A 17342-nucleotide genomic window follows, 5' to 3' on the forward strand; every position below is an offset into this window, starting at 1 on the left:
ATTTCTATATGCAGTTTGGCTAAATTTGGTTACTGGAGTAAGTCAATTTTATATGATATTTCTCTGTATAGAAAATGCCTATGTTAGAGCAGAATTTTTTGTTAAAGTAAAATTATTTTGGCAAGTATTTTAAAGTATAAATGCTTGTGTGGATTGTGGCAAGTAATTTTGTCAATTGCTTTGCTGTTTGAACAAAGTATACACATGTGAAGAAGACGGGCTATGTATAGACAGACTGTAGTCTATAAAGTGAGCAATTTTAAATTCATCACCATTTTTAAAAGTCAAGTTTACCTTTTCTTTAGCTTGTTTCGAGTTAGTGGTTTGTAAAATGCATGCCACTTGCTGTTTGCACTCTCCTCAGGGACATTATACCATCTTATTGTATATAGTAAGCCTCTCCATTTAATGTAAATGATGCTAACTAATGCAAATGCCAAAATGTTTTTCACACTTGTACTGTTGATAAGTGCCTCTTGCAAGATAAGTCACAGTAACATAAGAAGTCAAATTAAAAGGAAACAGAAAACATAATGAGGGATTGAGTTAGGTTAGTCTTAATATATTGTTAATATTCAATAATAATATTCAGGTCCTCACCTCTATATTCTTGTTAAATATATTTTGTAATCCTTTCCGGTAATAAAGAAATTGATTTTAACTTCAAAACACTTTTTCAATGTAGGTCGGCCCAATCTTGTCACTTAAGTGAATCGTAAATGATATGTCTGTGTAGAGAAAAGATCTATTGGAAAGGTTTTTGTTCAAGTAAAGGTCTAAGTGATAAGAATTTTAAATTATAGGCATTTGTATAAAGAACTAGTCACATGAAATTACTGTTTCTAAAATATGTTTCATTGATCACGACACTTGATTTCATCAATTACTTTGCTGTTTGAAAGAGTGTACACATATAAGGAAGAAGGGTGTATATGATTGGATTATATACTATAATGTGAGATATTGTAAATACTTCACATATTGGAAAAGTCAACCATACCTTTTATTTAGCTTGTGTTGACTTATCAAAAACATACTACTTGTCATTCACACTCCCAGACACCATCGTATTATTTTCGATAGTAAGCCTATCTAAATGGTAGAAGCAAACAAAGGTAACAAAGAGCACTATGTTTAAAAGTTGTTATTCAAGCTCAACATAATTAGACATTCAGAGGCCGATTCATGGAATAATTAGCGCGGCGCAAGTGGACAAAAACGTGCGAATCGCAGTGGAATAGCGAAAATCGCAGTGCAAGTGCGAAAATCGCATGAAAAGCAGCGCACATCGATTCATGGAAGTCCGTGCGCGAGAAAACCAGCGGATGTGCGATAAAAAAGTGCGCGGCGCACGTTGGCGCACAGGCCATCTAACAGCGTGCGCCAGGTCACAGCAAAAATCGCACAGGCCACAGCGAAATTCGCACATAGCGCGGCGCACGCAACAAAAGTAGGCGGAACACGGGCGTAACACTCAAAATGGGGAACAACTTGCCAAAACGTGGGCGTCACGGGGGAAGTACAGGGCACAAGTGCGCGGAACGCCCACACGCTCGCCTACAACACGTATTCATGGAATAGAATAGGGGAAAAAAGCGCACGCTCAAACCAGCGCACAGGCACAAACACGACCGCCACAAGAAAGCAGGCGGTAGCGTCTCTGCGGCTGTAAGAAATGTGCGCCAAAAGGTGCGCCAACAAATAGCACCTATATACTGCCATGAGGAATGTCCTATACTGTGGCCCTCCAGGACAAATGACGTGCAAAGGGGTACCCACAAACACGGTTACCCGCTGACAAAAAATACGTGTGCGTGTATACCAGGGTGCGTGGGAAGTCTCACACGCGATTTCAGCAGGGTGCGTGTATTTCAGGGGTGCACGGGAAGTTCCACATGCGATTTCATCAGGGTACGTGTATTTCAGGGGTGCGCGGGAATTTCCACACGCGATTTCAGCAGGGTACATGTATTTCAGGGGTGCGCGGGAAGTTCCACACGCGATTTCATCAGGGTATGTGTATTTCAGGGGTTCGTGTGAAGTTTTTCACGCGATCGGGCGTGCGGGAGCGTGCTACGTGTATTACAGGGGTTCGCGTGAAGTTTTTCACGCGATCGGGCCTGGGGGAGCGGGCTACGTGTATTACAGGGGTTCGCGTGAAGTTTTTCACGCGATCGGGCCTGGGGGAGCGGGCTACGTGTATTTCAGGGGTTCGCGTGAAGTTTCTCACGCGATCGGGCCTGAGGGAGCGTGCTACGTGTATTACAGGGGTTCGCGTGAAGTTTTTCACGCGATCGGGCCTGGGGGAGCGGGCTACGTGTATTACAGGGGTTCGCGTGAAGTTTTTCACGCGATCGGGCCTGGGGGAGCGGGCTACGTGTATTTCAGTGGTTCGCGTGAAGTTTCTCACGCGATCAGGCCTGGGGGAGCGTGCTACGTGTATTTCAGGGGTTCGCGTGAAGTTTTTCACGCGATCGGGCCTGGGGGAGCGGGCTAGGGGAGCGTGCTACGTGTATTTCAGGGGTTCGCGTGAAGTTTTTCACGCGATCGGGTCTGGGGGAGTGGGGTACCACTCACCGTCTGCCTTGCGTGTAGAAGAATGCATAGCCAACACCCGCTGTGAAGTAATAGCGTGTGAACCCCAACGGATGGAAAACACACCCACCGCACGAAAAGCACGTACAGAACATAAAGGCACGCGGGATCACCAAGCCCTGCCAGGGCAACGCCCGTGCGCAAAACGTCACAGACGCGCTTACGCTGTAAGGGCCTTTGGTCCAAGGAAATCGCGTACACGTGCTGACGCGCTTACGCGGTAAGGGCCTTTCCTCGATTTTCACGCTGACGTGCAGGATTTTCACGTGCCAAATCACTCCGTATCAAGCTGGCCACGCGAAAACACACGGAAGACCACGCTCCTGCCCAGAAGGCCGAATTACTGCCCCCCAGTGCCCCGAGCAGCCTCCCACGTGCCATCTGCTGCTGCCTGCCTGCCTGCCTGCCTGCTGCCACCGTGCCCTGCCATTTGGTGCCTGCACATCAGCCATCTGCAGGTGTCCAGTTGCTGTGTCCACCCCTGCTGGAACAGAAGACTCCCTACTCGGATAACATCGCTCCACAGCCCAGCCCCAGGACCCAGTTGCCCACCCACTCCTGCCCCTGGGGTTGCCATGTCGGGCACATCAACATCTGGCACCAGTGGCAACCCCCAGCCAGAGGGGCAGAGGGGCACCAGCTTCACTGCCACCGAAGTTGGTGTACTGGTGGAGCAAGTCCTGGGGCAGTATGATGCCCTCTTCGGATCGTCCCGCGCCAACAAGGAAGGACGGGACAGGATCTGGGCCGACTGTGTGGTTGCCATCAACGCGGAGGGGGTGGCAACCCGCACCATCCAGAAGGTCAAGAAGCGCTGGGAAGACTTGAGGTCCAGGACCCTCATGAAGGCCCGGCGCCTCGTGGAGGGGGGCCGGGGCCGCATGAGTTTCATCCAGTTGAGGGTCCTGGAACGCGCACACCCAGGTCCTTGAGAGGGAGACCCGTCTGGAGTTGAGCGGTAAGTGGCCAAGCATTGCTGTGTGAGACAGGGCATGTTGCAGTGTGCTGGTTGTCTGATACTTGCCTGCATGTGTGACATAGGCCATGTACGCATGTATGTGTGCAGGGACATCATGGGAATGAATGTGCGACCTGTAATGTGTGAACCGCACGGTTGTTGCATGTGTTTGAATGCGACATGGGGAGCCCTGTGCAGATTGCACACATGAGAGCATGGCAGTCTCTGTTCCTGGACATGGGTGGGGGCGAGGGATGGGTGCTGATGCCAGATACATATGTGGTATCCATGTCTGTGTGCCTGACATGCGTGTCTGTGACTTGTGAGTGCCATGGATGCATGACACATGTCTGTGACAATGTACAGATTCACTGATGCAGCCTAGTCATCCTTGTATGCACTGTGATTGGGGTGTACGGGGCCAGATGGATGTGACTGAGGTGAAGTGTGTGCATGTGATAGGCATGACCCATGATGCATGTGAGTCCCATTACATTGTATGATTCGAGAGTCCATTGGACATGCATTGAAATGTCCATGGCACGCACCATGACTGTCACTGTGTGTGTTTTGCCTGGACTGACACATGTGTTGTGGTGTGACATGATGGAAGTGTACTTTGACAGTGGCACTCATCTGCTATTGCTTCCTGTCTAGGGGACCATTGTACAGTACCCTGATGCTTGTGTTCTATGTCTCCCTCTACGCAGCGGCTAGTGAAGGAGAGGGCGGAGACGGCGCTGTGGAGCAAGGCGGCGGGGATGCCCCCACGGCTGCAGCGGAAGGGGTGGGTGAGCCCCCACAGGGGCCTGCTACGGCGGTAGACGGCAAGGAGCCATCCAGGTTGGTGGTTTCCACAGAGGAGGAGGAGGCCGCCACTGAGGCGCACATGGGGCCTGGTGGGGGCATCCCTGCTGGTGCAAGTGGTGCAGTCCAGGGGCAGGGGCAGGAGGCAGCACAGGTCACCGTGGAGGGGCCTGTGCATGTCGCTGTCCCTGAACCTGTGTGTGCACCACCTTGCACCAGCAGGGATGCCCCGTCCCAGGCCCGTCCGCAGGTAGAGGGGATGTCCATGTCATCTGACTCCCCTCCACCTGCGGACGAGGGGACCCCTGGCCGTGTGGAGAAGGTCCTGATTGGGGTCGCGATGCGCACGGCTGTGATTCGTGATGCCGTGCGTGCTTCCCAGGAGGAGCACGCACGTCATCACGAAGAGCACCGTGCCGACGTGGCCCAATTGGGATCGGCCATGTTCGGGGGTTTCCTGCATGTGTCGGCCAATCTGGCGGCCCTCTCCTCCTCTGTGGAGACTATACGCCAGTCGTTCTCCTTGCCGTCTTCCGGCCCAGATGCCACCAGGGCCCCCTGTGGACCTGCCCTGACCAATGCAGCCAGCTCGGTGGGGATCCCATCCCTGCCACAGTCGGGAGTCAGAGGTCCAGCAGGGGTGGACAACACAGCAACTGGACCCCAGCAGATGGAGGATGTGACGGCATCATCGGGCAGGGCACGTGCACGACGGCGTCGGTGGTTTCCATCATCCTGGATGCCGTCGTGCTGGCAGAGGCAGTGGCGTCGGAGGCAGCAGCAGGCTCGACGTGGTAGGCATCATGGCTCGAGGCCATCAAGATCAGAGGGGCAGGCATCGGCCGGAGGGCAGGAGAACCCTGGGATGGTAGTGTCTTCCGTGTGGGAGCAGTTGGTCCAGCGGATAGGTGCGGAGCGGCAGCGGGCGGAAGAGGAGCGACTCACCATGGACAGGGCGGAGTTCTTCTTGCGTCGGGCGTTGAGGCGGGCCGAGTGCCTCGAGGAAGCTCGCAGGGAGTTTGAGGTGAACATGGGGTTATCCCTGCGAGACCTCGGGGCCAGGACAGAGTCCCGCCTCCAGGACATCGACATGGAGTTCGATGATGCCCTGGCCGGCAACATCACAGAGTGAGCCGCAGGACTTGCCCGCTGCCATTGTATATAGTTCTTTAGTTAGTTAGTGTTAGGTTTCCTTTATTTTATGAGATTTTTTTGGACCGCTCGGACAATGGCCACTTTTCTGTATATAGTTTTTTTATTAGGTAGTAGTAGGTTTCATTTATAGTGTTGGGCTCATGGACCCTGGAATATTCTTGTGTATAGTTGGATTATTTAAAATACATTTTTTTGATTTATATTTGTGTTCACCATGAGGCAATGGTTTTTCCTTATTTTTTTTCACCATGATTTTGCTTTGGGCAACATTAGTTTTTGGATTCCTTTGTTTTTTTGATTTTTACATTACTTATCGGACAAGGACAATTTATTTTGTTATCCCCATTGTTGTATGTTTGATTAGTTTACGTCATTTTCTTCGAGAATACATGTTTTTATAACTTTCTTTTGTGGTATTTTCTCATTGGTTTCATGCATGTCATGATATGGGTTTTGACATTCACTTGCACCCATTGTGTATGTGTGTGTGACGGACATGTGTTCTTTTACATACTTGCCATTGGGGTTGTATCATGTAATTGCATTTGCAATGTGGGTGAATGCAATCCTTGCCTGGGTGTTTGTGCTGGGTATGCTGCCCATTACTGCCATGATTGTGTATCGTCAGGACCTGGGGGCAGGGGGACATGGTTGGGGGCCTGCTGGCAGGTGCCCCACAGTGCTGGGGGTGGGGGTGGTGGGGAACATGAGTTGGACATGGGTGCGGGCCTGCTGGCAGGTGCCCCACAGTGCTGGGGGGTGGGGGTGGTGGGGAACATGAGTTGGACATGGGTGGGGGCCTGCTGGCAGGTGCCCCACAGTGCTGGGGGGTGGGGGTGGTGGGGAACATGAGTTGGACATGGGTGGGGGCCTGCTGGCAGGTGCCCCACAGTGCTGGGGGGTGGGGGTGGTGGGAGACATGAGTTGGACATGGGTGGGGGCCTGGTGGAGGCTGCCCCTGGTGACTGGGGGTGGGGGTGGTGGGAGACATGAGTGGGGGCCTGGTGGAGGGTGCCCCTGGTGACTGGGGGGGTGGGGGTGGTGGGGAACATGAGTTGGACATGGGTGGGGGCCTGCTGGCAGGTGCCCCACAGTGCTGGGGGGTGGGGGGGTGGGAGACATGAGTTGGACATGGGTGGGGGCCTGGTGGAGGCTACCCCTGGTGACTGGGGGGTGGGGGTGGTGGGAGACATGAGTGGGGGCCTGGTGGAGGGTGCCCCTGGTGACTGGGGGGGGTGGGGGTGGTGGGGAACATGAGTTGGACATGGGTGGGGGCCTGCTGGCAGGTGCCCCACAGTGCTGGGGGGTGGGGGCGGTGGGGAACATGAGTTGGACATGGGTGGGGGCCTGCTGGCAGGTGCCCCACAGTGCTGGGGGGTGGGGGTGGTGGGAGACATGAGTTGGACATGGGTGGGGGCCTGGTGGAGGCTGCCCCTGGTGACTGGGGGGTGGGGGTGGTGGGAGACATGAGTGGGGGCCTGGTGGAGGGTGCCCATGCACTGCTGGGGGGTGGGGGTGCAGGGGGACATGAGTGGGGGCCTGGTGGAGGGTGCCCATGCACTGCTGGGGGTGGGGGTGCAGGGGGACATGAGTGGGGGCCTGGTGGGGGTTGCCCATGGTTGCTGGGGGGTGGGGGTGGGTGGGAGACATGAGTGGGGGCCTGGTGGAGGGTGCCCCTGGTGGCTGGGTGGTGGGGGTGGTGGGAGACATGAGTGGGGGCCTGGTGGAGGGTGCCCCTGGTGGCTGGGGGGTGGGGGTGGTGGGAGACATGAGTGGGGGCCTGGTGGAGGGTGCCCCTGGTGGCTGGGTGGTGGGGGTGGTGGGAGACATGAGTGGGGGCCTGGTGGAGGGTGCCCCTGCACTGCTTGGGGGTGGGGTGGTGGGAGACATGAGTGGGGGCCTGGTGGAGGGTGCCCCTGGTGGCTGGGTGGTGGGGGTGGTGGGAGACATGAGTGGGGGCCTGGTGGAGGGTGCCCCTGCACTGCTTGGGGGTGGGGTGGTGGGAGACATGAGTGGGGGCCTAGTGGAGGGTGCCCCTGGTGGCTGGGTGGTGGGGGTGGTGGGAGACATGAGTGGGGGCCTGGTGGAGGGTGCCCCTGCACTGCTTGGGGGTGGAGTGGTGGGAGACATGAGTGGGGGCCTGGTGGAGGGTGCCCATGCATTGCTGGGGGGTGGGGGTGCAGGGGGACATGAGTGGGGGCCTGGTGGGGGCTGCCCATGGTGGATGGGCTGCCTGCGGGACATGAGCAGGGGTGCAGGGTAGTCCCCCATGGTGTGGGCTGCCTGCAGGGGCCGTGGAGGTTGTGGAGCGTACACCTGGGAGGACCCACACGGCCAATTCACGTGTAGTACTCCCCAGAACCCCTGAAATACACATACCCTGCTGAAATCGCGTGTGGAACTTCCCGCGCACCCCTGATATACACGTACCCTGCTGAAATCGCGTGTGGAACTTCCCGCGCACCCCTGAAATACACGTACCCTGCTGGAATCGCGTGTGGAACTTCCCGCGCACCCCTGAAATACACGTACCCTGCTGGAATCGCGTGTGGAACTTCCCGCGCACCCCTGAAATACACGTACCCTGCTGGAATTGCGTGTGGAACTTCCCGCGCACCCCTGAAATACACGTACCCTGCTGGAATCGCGTGTGGAACTTCCCGCGCACCCCTGAAATACACGTACCCTGCTGGAATCGCGTGTGGAACTTCCCGCGCACCCCTGACATACACGTACCCTGCTGGAATCGCGTGTGGAACTTCCCGCGCACCCCTGACATACACGTACCCTGCTGGAATCGCGTGTGGAACTTCCCACGCACCCCTGAAATACACGTACCCTGCTGGAATCGCGTGTGGAACTTCCCGGGCACCCCTGACATACACGTACCCTGCTGGAATCGCGTGTGGAACTTCCCGCGCACCCCTGAAATACACGTACCCTGCTGGAATCGCGTGTGGAACTTCCCGCGCACCCCTGAAATACACGTACCCTGCTGAAATCGCGTGTGCAACTTCCCGCGCACCCCTGAAATTCACGTACCCTGCTCGCACTGGGACTATCGCGTGTGGAACTTCCCGCGCACCCCTGAAATACACGTACCCTGCTCGCACTGGGCCAATCGCGTGTGTAACTTCCCGCGCACCCCTGAAATACACGTACCCTGCTGAAATCGCGTGTGCAACTTCCCGCGCACCCCTGAAATTCACATACCCTGCTCGCACTGGGACTATCGCGTGTGGAACTTCCCACGCACCCCTGAAATACACGTACCCTGCTCGCACTGGGCCAATCGCGTGTGTAACTTCCCGCGCACCCCTCAAATACACGTACCCTGCAGTAATCGCGTGTGCAACTTCCCGCGCACCCCTGAAATTCACGTACCCTGCTTGCACGGGGCCAGTCGCGTGTGGAACTTCCCGCGCACCCCTCAAATACACGTACCCTGCAGTAATCGCGTGTGCAACTTCCCGCGCACCCCTGAAATTCACGTACCCTGCTTGCACGGGGCCAGTCGCGTGTGGAACTTCCCGCGCACCCCTGCAATACACGTTCCCCGCTTGCCATTTGCTGTTTGCCAGGGCGGTGAACTGGTCCAGGGTTAGCGCAGCCCTTGCGATGATTTAGCGATTTGGATGGCTTTTCCTTGCGCGAGGGCGTTCTTGGGGGCGTTACTGGCGCTGCTGCAGGGTCGCTGCGATTCTCTGCGCCACGGCTGGTTTGGAAGCCTGAAATCCATGAATACGCTGTGCGCGGAAATCGGTTTTAGCGCACGTGCCTGGCGCAGTCAATCGCACACGGACACTCTGCGCCAGCCGCTTGCAAGACTTTTCTGCAAAATTCTATGAATTACCCTATCAATAGTTTCTGGACCGATAAGATTTATGAATATTAGTGAGAACGTATCATTCAAATGCCGAAGGTCTGTAATAAAAAGCTATGGAATGTCAGGCCATTAGAAATTTGATAATTAGGGATGCAAATGCATCAAAAATCAACTTAAAATGGTATATGCATACAATCAAGTTAATGTAATATGTACTTTCTCATACCAACATCAATAATGTATATGCATTATTAGTAGGGTGTATACATATATTTGTAAAAAATGATGCAACTTGTGATCCTTATCGAGTCCCCAAATCGTGAAAGATGTGTTTGGCTTTCCATTGTCTCAGTATGGTTCCCACACATCCTCCTCTTTCATCAATCACAATGCTTTGAATGATAACAATTCATAACATTTTAGGGCTCAATTATCAAATATTTGCCTTTGTACAAATAAATTAAGAAAAATAATTTAGCATCAGTTTTGCTGCTTAGATAATACAGAATGGAGTAAACAGTATTTGCTCCAATCTCTATTAGCTACAAATATTCTGACTGGGGGATGAAACAGACTTTCTTGTTAATTATTTGTTGCATAACATAAACGCAAGTGTAGTAAACCAATTACTATTTATGTTATGCAGCAAACTGTAATTCAAAAACAGATTCATTCTTTGACTTGGTGCAAATGTATTTAGATAATGGAGATTGTGACAAAAACTGTTTGCTCCATTATGTATGTTTGAGGCATTTGCTTAGTTGTCAGCACTGGTGCACAATTAGATCATCTGGCCCCATACGTTCCTGCAAATGAATGGCCAAAGGAGCTTTGGATTAGTGCACTTATCACTCTCACCTGTGCATAATTTCTGCGTTTTAATTGTCTCTTTGTAGTGCCAGTACATAATTTCTTGCCAACACACTCATGTAAACAACAAAACTACTCTTACAATTAATAAACTGGTTAATCTTGAATTGTGTACCATGCAACCCTGTTATTATAGTGAGGTTATCGAAAGCATATTTTCACATATTGCAATGCCCACCTTTATGAAAGCCTTCAGGTAATTGTCCTAGACGGGTTTCTATTGGTCCACAGAATTTATTTTGATGATTATGGCATACTAAATTATGTTGTTGCTTTCTTGTGAACTATCCTTGGCTGATCTCCAATATATAATGCAATGTATGTATATAGTTTGTTAGATATTGTTCTAACACTGTAGATATTACATTCTATTTGGAGCGGAACTTTGTGATGAACAAACATTGGGCCTCATCACGACCCAGGCGGTAAGTTACCGCCTGGGCCGTGACTTTACCACCACTACGTTTACGCCATGGTGGTTGGCGGACTTACCGCCCCATTCGGACCTTGGCGGGGCGGTAAGTCCCCAATCCCCATTTACCCTTCCCCATTCCCATTTTTGCCCCATAGGGCATAATGGGAGTGGGGAAGGCGTTAATTACGCCACCGTAAATTACGGTGGCGTAATTAACTCCATGGTCCCTTAGCGCCATGGATTTTAACACCTGCTAAAAGCAGGTGTTAAATTCGCCATGGCGCTAAGGGACCTCGTACTCAGGTGGTAAGGGTCGGCGCTGTTTACGGCGCCCTAAACCCCTTACCGCCTGGGTCGTAATGAGGCCCATTATCTTGAGGATTTTTCAATTTGTTTTCAGGTACCAATAAAGTAGATTGATCTATTTGTGCTGCTTTTCATCTTGCATTATATATAATGTGCCGCATTACAAGGTTGGAGGTAGCCTTGCCGGTAAAACCCGGCAAGGCTACCTCCAAACTTGCCTGAAAGGCCAGCACCCGCGAATGGGCAATTACCGGGGTATTCCAGACCCAGTAATTGCCCTTTTGCAGGTGCCGGAATCGGGTGATCCCCATTCCCATTTCAGCCCAATAGGCCTCAATGGGAATGGGGGTGCCTGTAGCACCGGCACAGTTCACAATGGTGCCTGTGCTGCAGGCATGCTGTGCTGCAGGCATGCTGTGCTACAGGCATGCTGTGCTCGCGGGTGCCTTTCATTCCGCCTGCGAGCACAACTCAGAGTTTGCCAGTCCGGATACAACGGTACCGGCAAGCTCGTAATGAGGCCCAATGTCTTAATGTAAACATTACACCTGTGCTCAATCTTTAGTCAATCATTATATTTGCATCTTGCACCTGTACATTCTCCCAATTGTAAGCTTTATATTCTTGTGGCAATTAGTAGCAAAGAAGCGTGAGAGCCCTTCCATTGATGTATGGTATGTTTTAGTACAAATCTGTTCATATCTAATAAAAAACCTTAGTAAAGGTGCATTTAGGTTGTGCAGAGTTAATGCAACAAAACCCTTGAAATTCAGTGGATGTGGGAAATCATGACCAACTTAACTCGACGTGCTCCCGTTAATGTCCCCCCATAATGCCAACGGGAATGCGCTGAGTTAAGCTGGTCAAGACTTCCCACACCCGCTGAATTTCAAGAGTTCCGTTGCTTTAAAGTTGCACAACTGAACTGCACCGTATCTGAGGTTTTTTAGTCAATTTCAAGGATTTTTATATATCATTGTTTTTTACAGGCCACTAGCCATGGCCATCGGCCGTGATCGCTGTATCTTTTAAAACACCACCTTTCTTTCCCGCTCATTAGCCATGGCCTTTGCCCATGACCATTGGCCGCTTCTTTTGGCTGTGGCCCCTTTACATGTTGCCCCAATTGCTTTCTTCCAGTCCCACTGTCCATGGATTTGGCACTCTACACTCAAATGAAAAAGATATTAAGAAAGCAAAAAAACACTCTTTCGAAGGGATTGTGTCCTCCCACGTATTCCTCATTTTATGATATCTCCATATTCAGCTTCAGCTGCTTCGGAAAATCTTTCCAGCAGCAGGCACTGCGCGTCAATGCCTTTCGACTCAATGTTCCTCGAGGACTTCGGTCTCGGTGTCAATGTCATTGATGGTATATAGCGTGCTGTGAGAAACCTGAAGGTGTCTCACCCGCTAGTCTCCAGCGATCTGTCATCCAGGTGGCCAGGACACGGCCATTGCTTTTGGATCCAGTTCCTGGGTGTGGACCAGTGCGGGAGGATCACCTGTATGGGGGGGGGGGTTTTCAGGGAGTGGAAGTTGGACACCGAACGGCGAGATGCGGTATCCCCATCCCTTTATCACCTTTACCCCATCCTATCAGGTAGGATATGTAGGGACTCTACCCCCCTTTTCTGACACCAGCAATTTCCCACAGACCACTCACTGTGAGCGAAAACGGACTAACACCCTAGCCGTGTCACCCTATAGCTGACATGTCCCAATACAGTGGTCACGCAATTAATGATCATTACACACACCTGATAAAAGGCGGTGCACGAATGCACACTCTGAGCGTGGCAAAGCACACGAGGAAGTAGCGATTCGAAGATGGCAGTTTAATACAAGATGGAAGACAGCAGGACGAAGAGAATTGCAAGGAGGGACGTGCCCTTGATCTTTTCACTGAAAGACTGCATCTTTCACGAACCTTCCAGAACAGGAAACGTAAGACCTGGAATTGAAGCTGAAGAATTCTGCATTGTGTGTCGGAGTAACACGGTACTCTCCCGCGTCCATAGGCAAGGTGGAGACAAGCATTTGCCGCTGTGGTACTTTCCTTGGCTCCTACAGCAAAGTCAGCACAGCCGGTGAGTTGGGGAGATGGATACCAGACCGGTCTGTGTAAAAACCAAGCTTACAAGCAGCAGCATTGTATAAAGAAGATTATTAAAACAGCAGGTGATTGAATGAACTTTGAAGCTAAGATACGGTACCGTAGACAGAGTTGTTGGGCATCACGTGGGTGCTTATTCAAAAGTCTCTGTTAGGTATCCAACCGAAAGGGTGCAAACGTTAAAAGAAAGGGAATTGTGAAATCAAAGTGGTCCTGTCACGCGTCAAGCCAAACCCTGTGCACATTCAAAAGTCTTTGATACTTGATGTAAAATTGACACTGGTCCAAGCCCAGCTGAAGAAGACTAATTGTGTTGAAGGGACCTGAGCCTGGCTGAGGGGCATCTGGGGTGAAACGCAAGACTAACCTATGAACGTTCTGTGATAAAGTGAAAAGTGAAAGACAGGCTTGAGCCCGGCAGAGGGAAGCCTGTGCAGAACTTCATGCTAATAGGATCTGAGCCCGGCTGAGGGGGATACGGGGTGGAGAGTGACTCACCCAATGTGAATACTTGTGAAAATCTGAAGACGAAAATAACTTATTTGGTTGCATCAGGTCCTTTGAGTGAAGAGACTTTGAAAAGCTTGCGCTCTGAAAGCCCTGATGTTGATGAGTGAACTGTAACCTCATGCTAAAGAAGCGAGAGACTGTGCTACGCTCGAGAGAACTGCCTTGTCCTGTGCTGAAAACGTGGGGAAGGAAGGTTTGGCCTGAAAATCTGACATATCATTTTGAACACTTCTTTCTTTTTCATAACATTATTCCCCACACTATTTCTGCCTAATCACGAGTTTGGCGGTAACCCTTAAATGCGGAGGTAACGCTATTACTGCCACATTTAAGGATCCACCAAATCATGGGCTTGGCGGATTTACCCCCAGCTCTGCGCTGAGGGCAAAGCCACCGCGATTTTGTAGATTTTCGGCGCTAATACTACCGGCGGTAATAGCGGCAAACATTCCCCATTGGGCCCAATGGGGAATGGGGAAATTCACGAATGGGCCCAATGGGTAATGGGGACTTAACGTTCCACCAAACCCGCGATCCGGCGCTAATAGCACCGGGGGTTTGGCGGTAGGGCTAATAACCCCAGTGGTAATACCACTGGGGTTAGCGCCCAACTCGTGATGAGGCCCTTTGTATTTAGAGGTAAGTATTGGCAATTTTTAGTATGGGCCCTTTATTTGACAAAACACCACTAGAACTGTGTTATTATTATTTGATGGTCATAGCTTGCTCCCATCTGTAGATTTAGGATTAGATATGTGTTTTATAGTACCCGCACCCAAGGAAGTACAGAAAGTACTGTTGGCTGTTTGGAATCTCTGCTCTCTGCTCTCCACATTTGAAAAGTGAAAGAAAATCGAGCAGGAGGACGTTTTTGAATGCTGCACCGCTTTTGGACTAAAAGCCTGCTGGTCCTTTAAGAAAGTAAATACAAACAAACTTTTTTGAAAACTGTTGTGCTAACACAAGCACTTTGTTTGTAGGTTTGTGCATGTACAGTGTAGGCTTTATAGTCTGTAGAACCGCCCCTTTTTGGCAGTGTACATTAAAGTCCTTTTTCTTTTTTCTTTTTTGTTCTCACTGTAGAATCCTGATCCTTTGATAGTGTGACGTCCTTAACCCGCCCTCCAGGAATAGTCAAATACTCTGCTTCCTGCGCACCCTGCGCGCGCACCCAAGGAAGTACAGAAAGTACTGTTGGCTGTTCGCTGGTGAGGCTGGGTTGACTCAATTGAAAATTTATGTTTTCTTTGAAGTTTAGCAGGTTGATATGGGTAAGTAAGCGGTTGCTATACCCTGTACTTCGAATTTATTGTGAAGTGCTAGCTTCCCGTTGTGTCTAACAGTTGTCACATGACTATTTGGCTGTGCCTCCCCCAGTTAGCCTTCTCCCAACAACTCTACATTAGGAGTAGCACCCGCGCTTTCGTGTGCATGCATATGTGTTAGGGTTGTTTTAGCTGCTAGAGCGGGTGAGTGGTGAAGGGTGAGGCTTGATTACAAGTGTTGACTTGTTTTGTGTACAAATTCATTGTGTAAGTGGCTAGCCGTGGTTGATCCTAGTGAAGTGTTGTGAATTCCTCCACTAAATTGAGTAAATGTTTACCTTATGCACAGGCATGCCACCAAAAGGCGCTAGAAATGGTGATTTTGTTCCTGTACTGGTTCCTCCCAAACGTGCTAATAGCATCCTGAGCGCTCCACGCAGGAATGTACGTTCCAGATTGATATCCAATATGCCGGATATTCGGAAATTCTACCAAGAATGCCCGTCTTTAAGTGTTTCAACAAAAGTGGGATCTAATGGCGGGCGGGAAGTTCACAATCTAACTGATAAGGTGGAGGGTGAGGTAAATACTGCAATAGATTTATGCTCCCCCTCTGATTCCCTGATGATGGCCTTCTCTCAGAAGGACCTTTTGGGTGAATTTGTCGTGCTGGCAAAATCAGGGCCGGTCTTACCGCCCGCATTAAATGAAATAACCACTGTCCAGATTCATATACCGGTAACTGGCTGCCCTCAAGATGATTTTAAAGGGGCGAAAGGAGAGACCGTCGAGATTGAGGAATTGCAGAATGGATGTGGGGATATGTGTGTAGAGGAGGCTAATGGGCCTCTTGATTCGAACATGAATATTCAGGATATGCAATCAGGCGAACTGGATGAAGGAGATCACCTATCGCAATCCCCAGTGATGTTTCCTGACTCACAACATGAGTCCTCAGTACTTTCAATTTCTTTTACACATCCTACACCACGACAAGGCAGGTCTAAAGAAATGGATATAAACGAAGGTGGAGGGCAAGCCGCACCATTAGGGACAGAAATTCCTTTACAGGCCATGAATACTGCCCTTTTTACACTGGCCAAACTATATGAATCTTTAGACTCTCGTTTTACAGATCAAAACCTTTTATTGAAAGAATTGGTTGAATCAAGATTGTTAAATGATCAACGGGAAGTAGGGAATGTGCCACCAATACAAGGGGACAATAAACAAAATGTAATCATACAAACTCAAATAGTAGAGGCTGTGCGAGCGATAATGCGTTCTGATAAAGAAGAGCAAGCCAATGAGGTGAAGGCAATAGTTACAAAACCAAAAAAGAAAAAATGTAAAGAACAAACAAATGGTTGTGCGATGCATCAAGAAAAAGGTGAGGACATTCTAGAGATAAGCGATCAAAAAGAACAAAACAAGGTAAATATCAATGTTCCGGACCATGAGGTGGTCACATCAGAAACTCCAGTTTATAACATATTCTCTGCTCAGAATCTGCAGTTACATTCTAAAAAAACTGCTCATAGGTCTAAATCATTAACACAAAAGAAGGAAAAGAATCAGAAAATAAATAAGCTGCAGAAAAGCAAAAACTCCAGGCAATTTATAAAGTTATTAGCCTTGCCTGATAAACGAGTACAGGATAAAAGTGCGCAATTGTGAGAAAATATGCGGCAATAGCTAAAATAAAGGGCCTTTCAACGCAACACACTCAGGTTGCGATGGAAAAATCGGACACCTCTCAATCTGAACTAAAATATGCCCCGTTGGATAATTTGGTGCTAGAAATTGGCAAAAAGAACGGCGAACAGGAGGGGGTTAAAAGAATCGAGGTTAGAACTGGTGAGGTTGAACAATCTTCAGAAGTCGGACGACTTGCACTGCTTAGTCAAGAGAAATATCTGACATTAGAAGAGCGCAGAGAAGAAATTGAAAAATCACTGAGGCAATATTTGATACAACGGGTAATGACCCCTAAAAACAGATGAAAACCCCCCAAAGTGGTTGAAAGAGGGGAGAATTAATGTGCCCTTGAAGGCTCCGTCGAGTCATGTGGAATTGAATAGGGGGGGTGCCGGCAGGCAAGTTGAGGTGAGGTTACCTCAGATCCCCTGTGCCCAGAACACTCCCAGCATTAACAGAACTTTTAATGGGAGATACAGTGAAAAGAATGAGAGAATGAACGGCAGACATGGTAATTTTAATGACTTGACCCATGTAAGTTTGATAATGCAGTGATGGGGGGGGTTTGGGGTGTACAATCTAAATACATCATCAGTTCTAAACATTCTGGGAAATGTTCCACGGCTACAAAGTGTGAAGTCATCTGATATAGCTCAAATTGAATTAATTCATGAATATGATAGAACGGTGGTTAAGATCTGGATGATGTCTAATATAGTAAAGGATGCGATTTGGCAGGAAAGAATGGAAATCTATCAGATGGGGTTCACGCTGCTAAATTTGGCTGTGAATACGCATAGAATTGAACTAACCCAATCGAA

This window comes from Ambystoma mexicanum, chromosome 4q (genome assembly GCF_040938575.1).
Source record: "Ambystoma mexicanum isolate Mex_15411 chromosome 4q, UKY_AmexF1_1, whole genome shotgun sequence".
NCBI lineage: Eukaryota > Metazoa > Chordata > Amphibia > Caudata > Ambystomatidae > Ambystoma > Ambystoma mexicanum.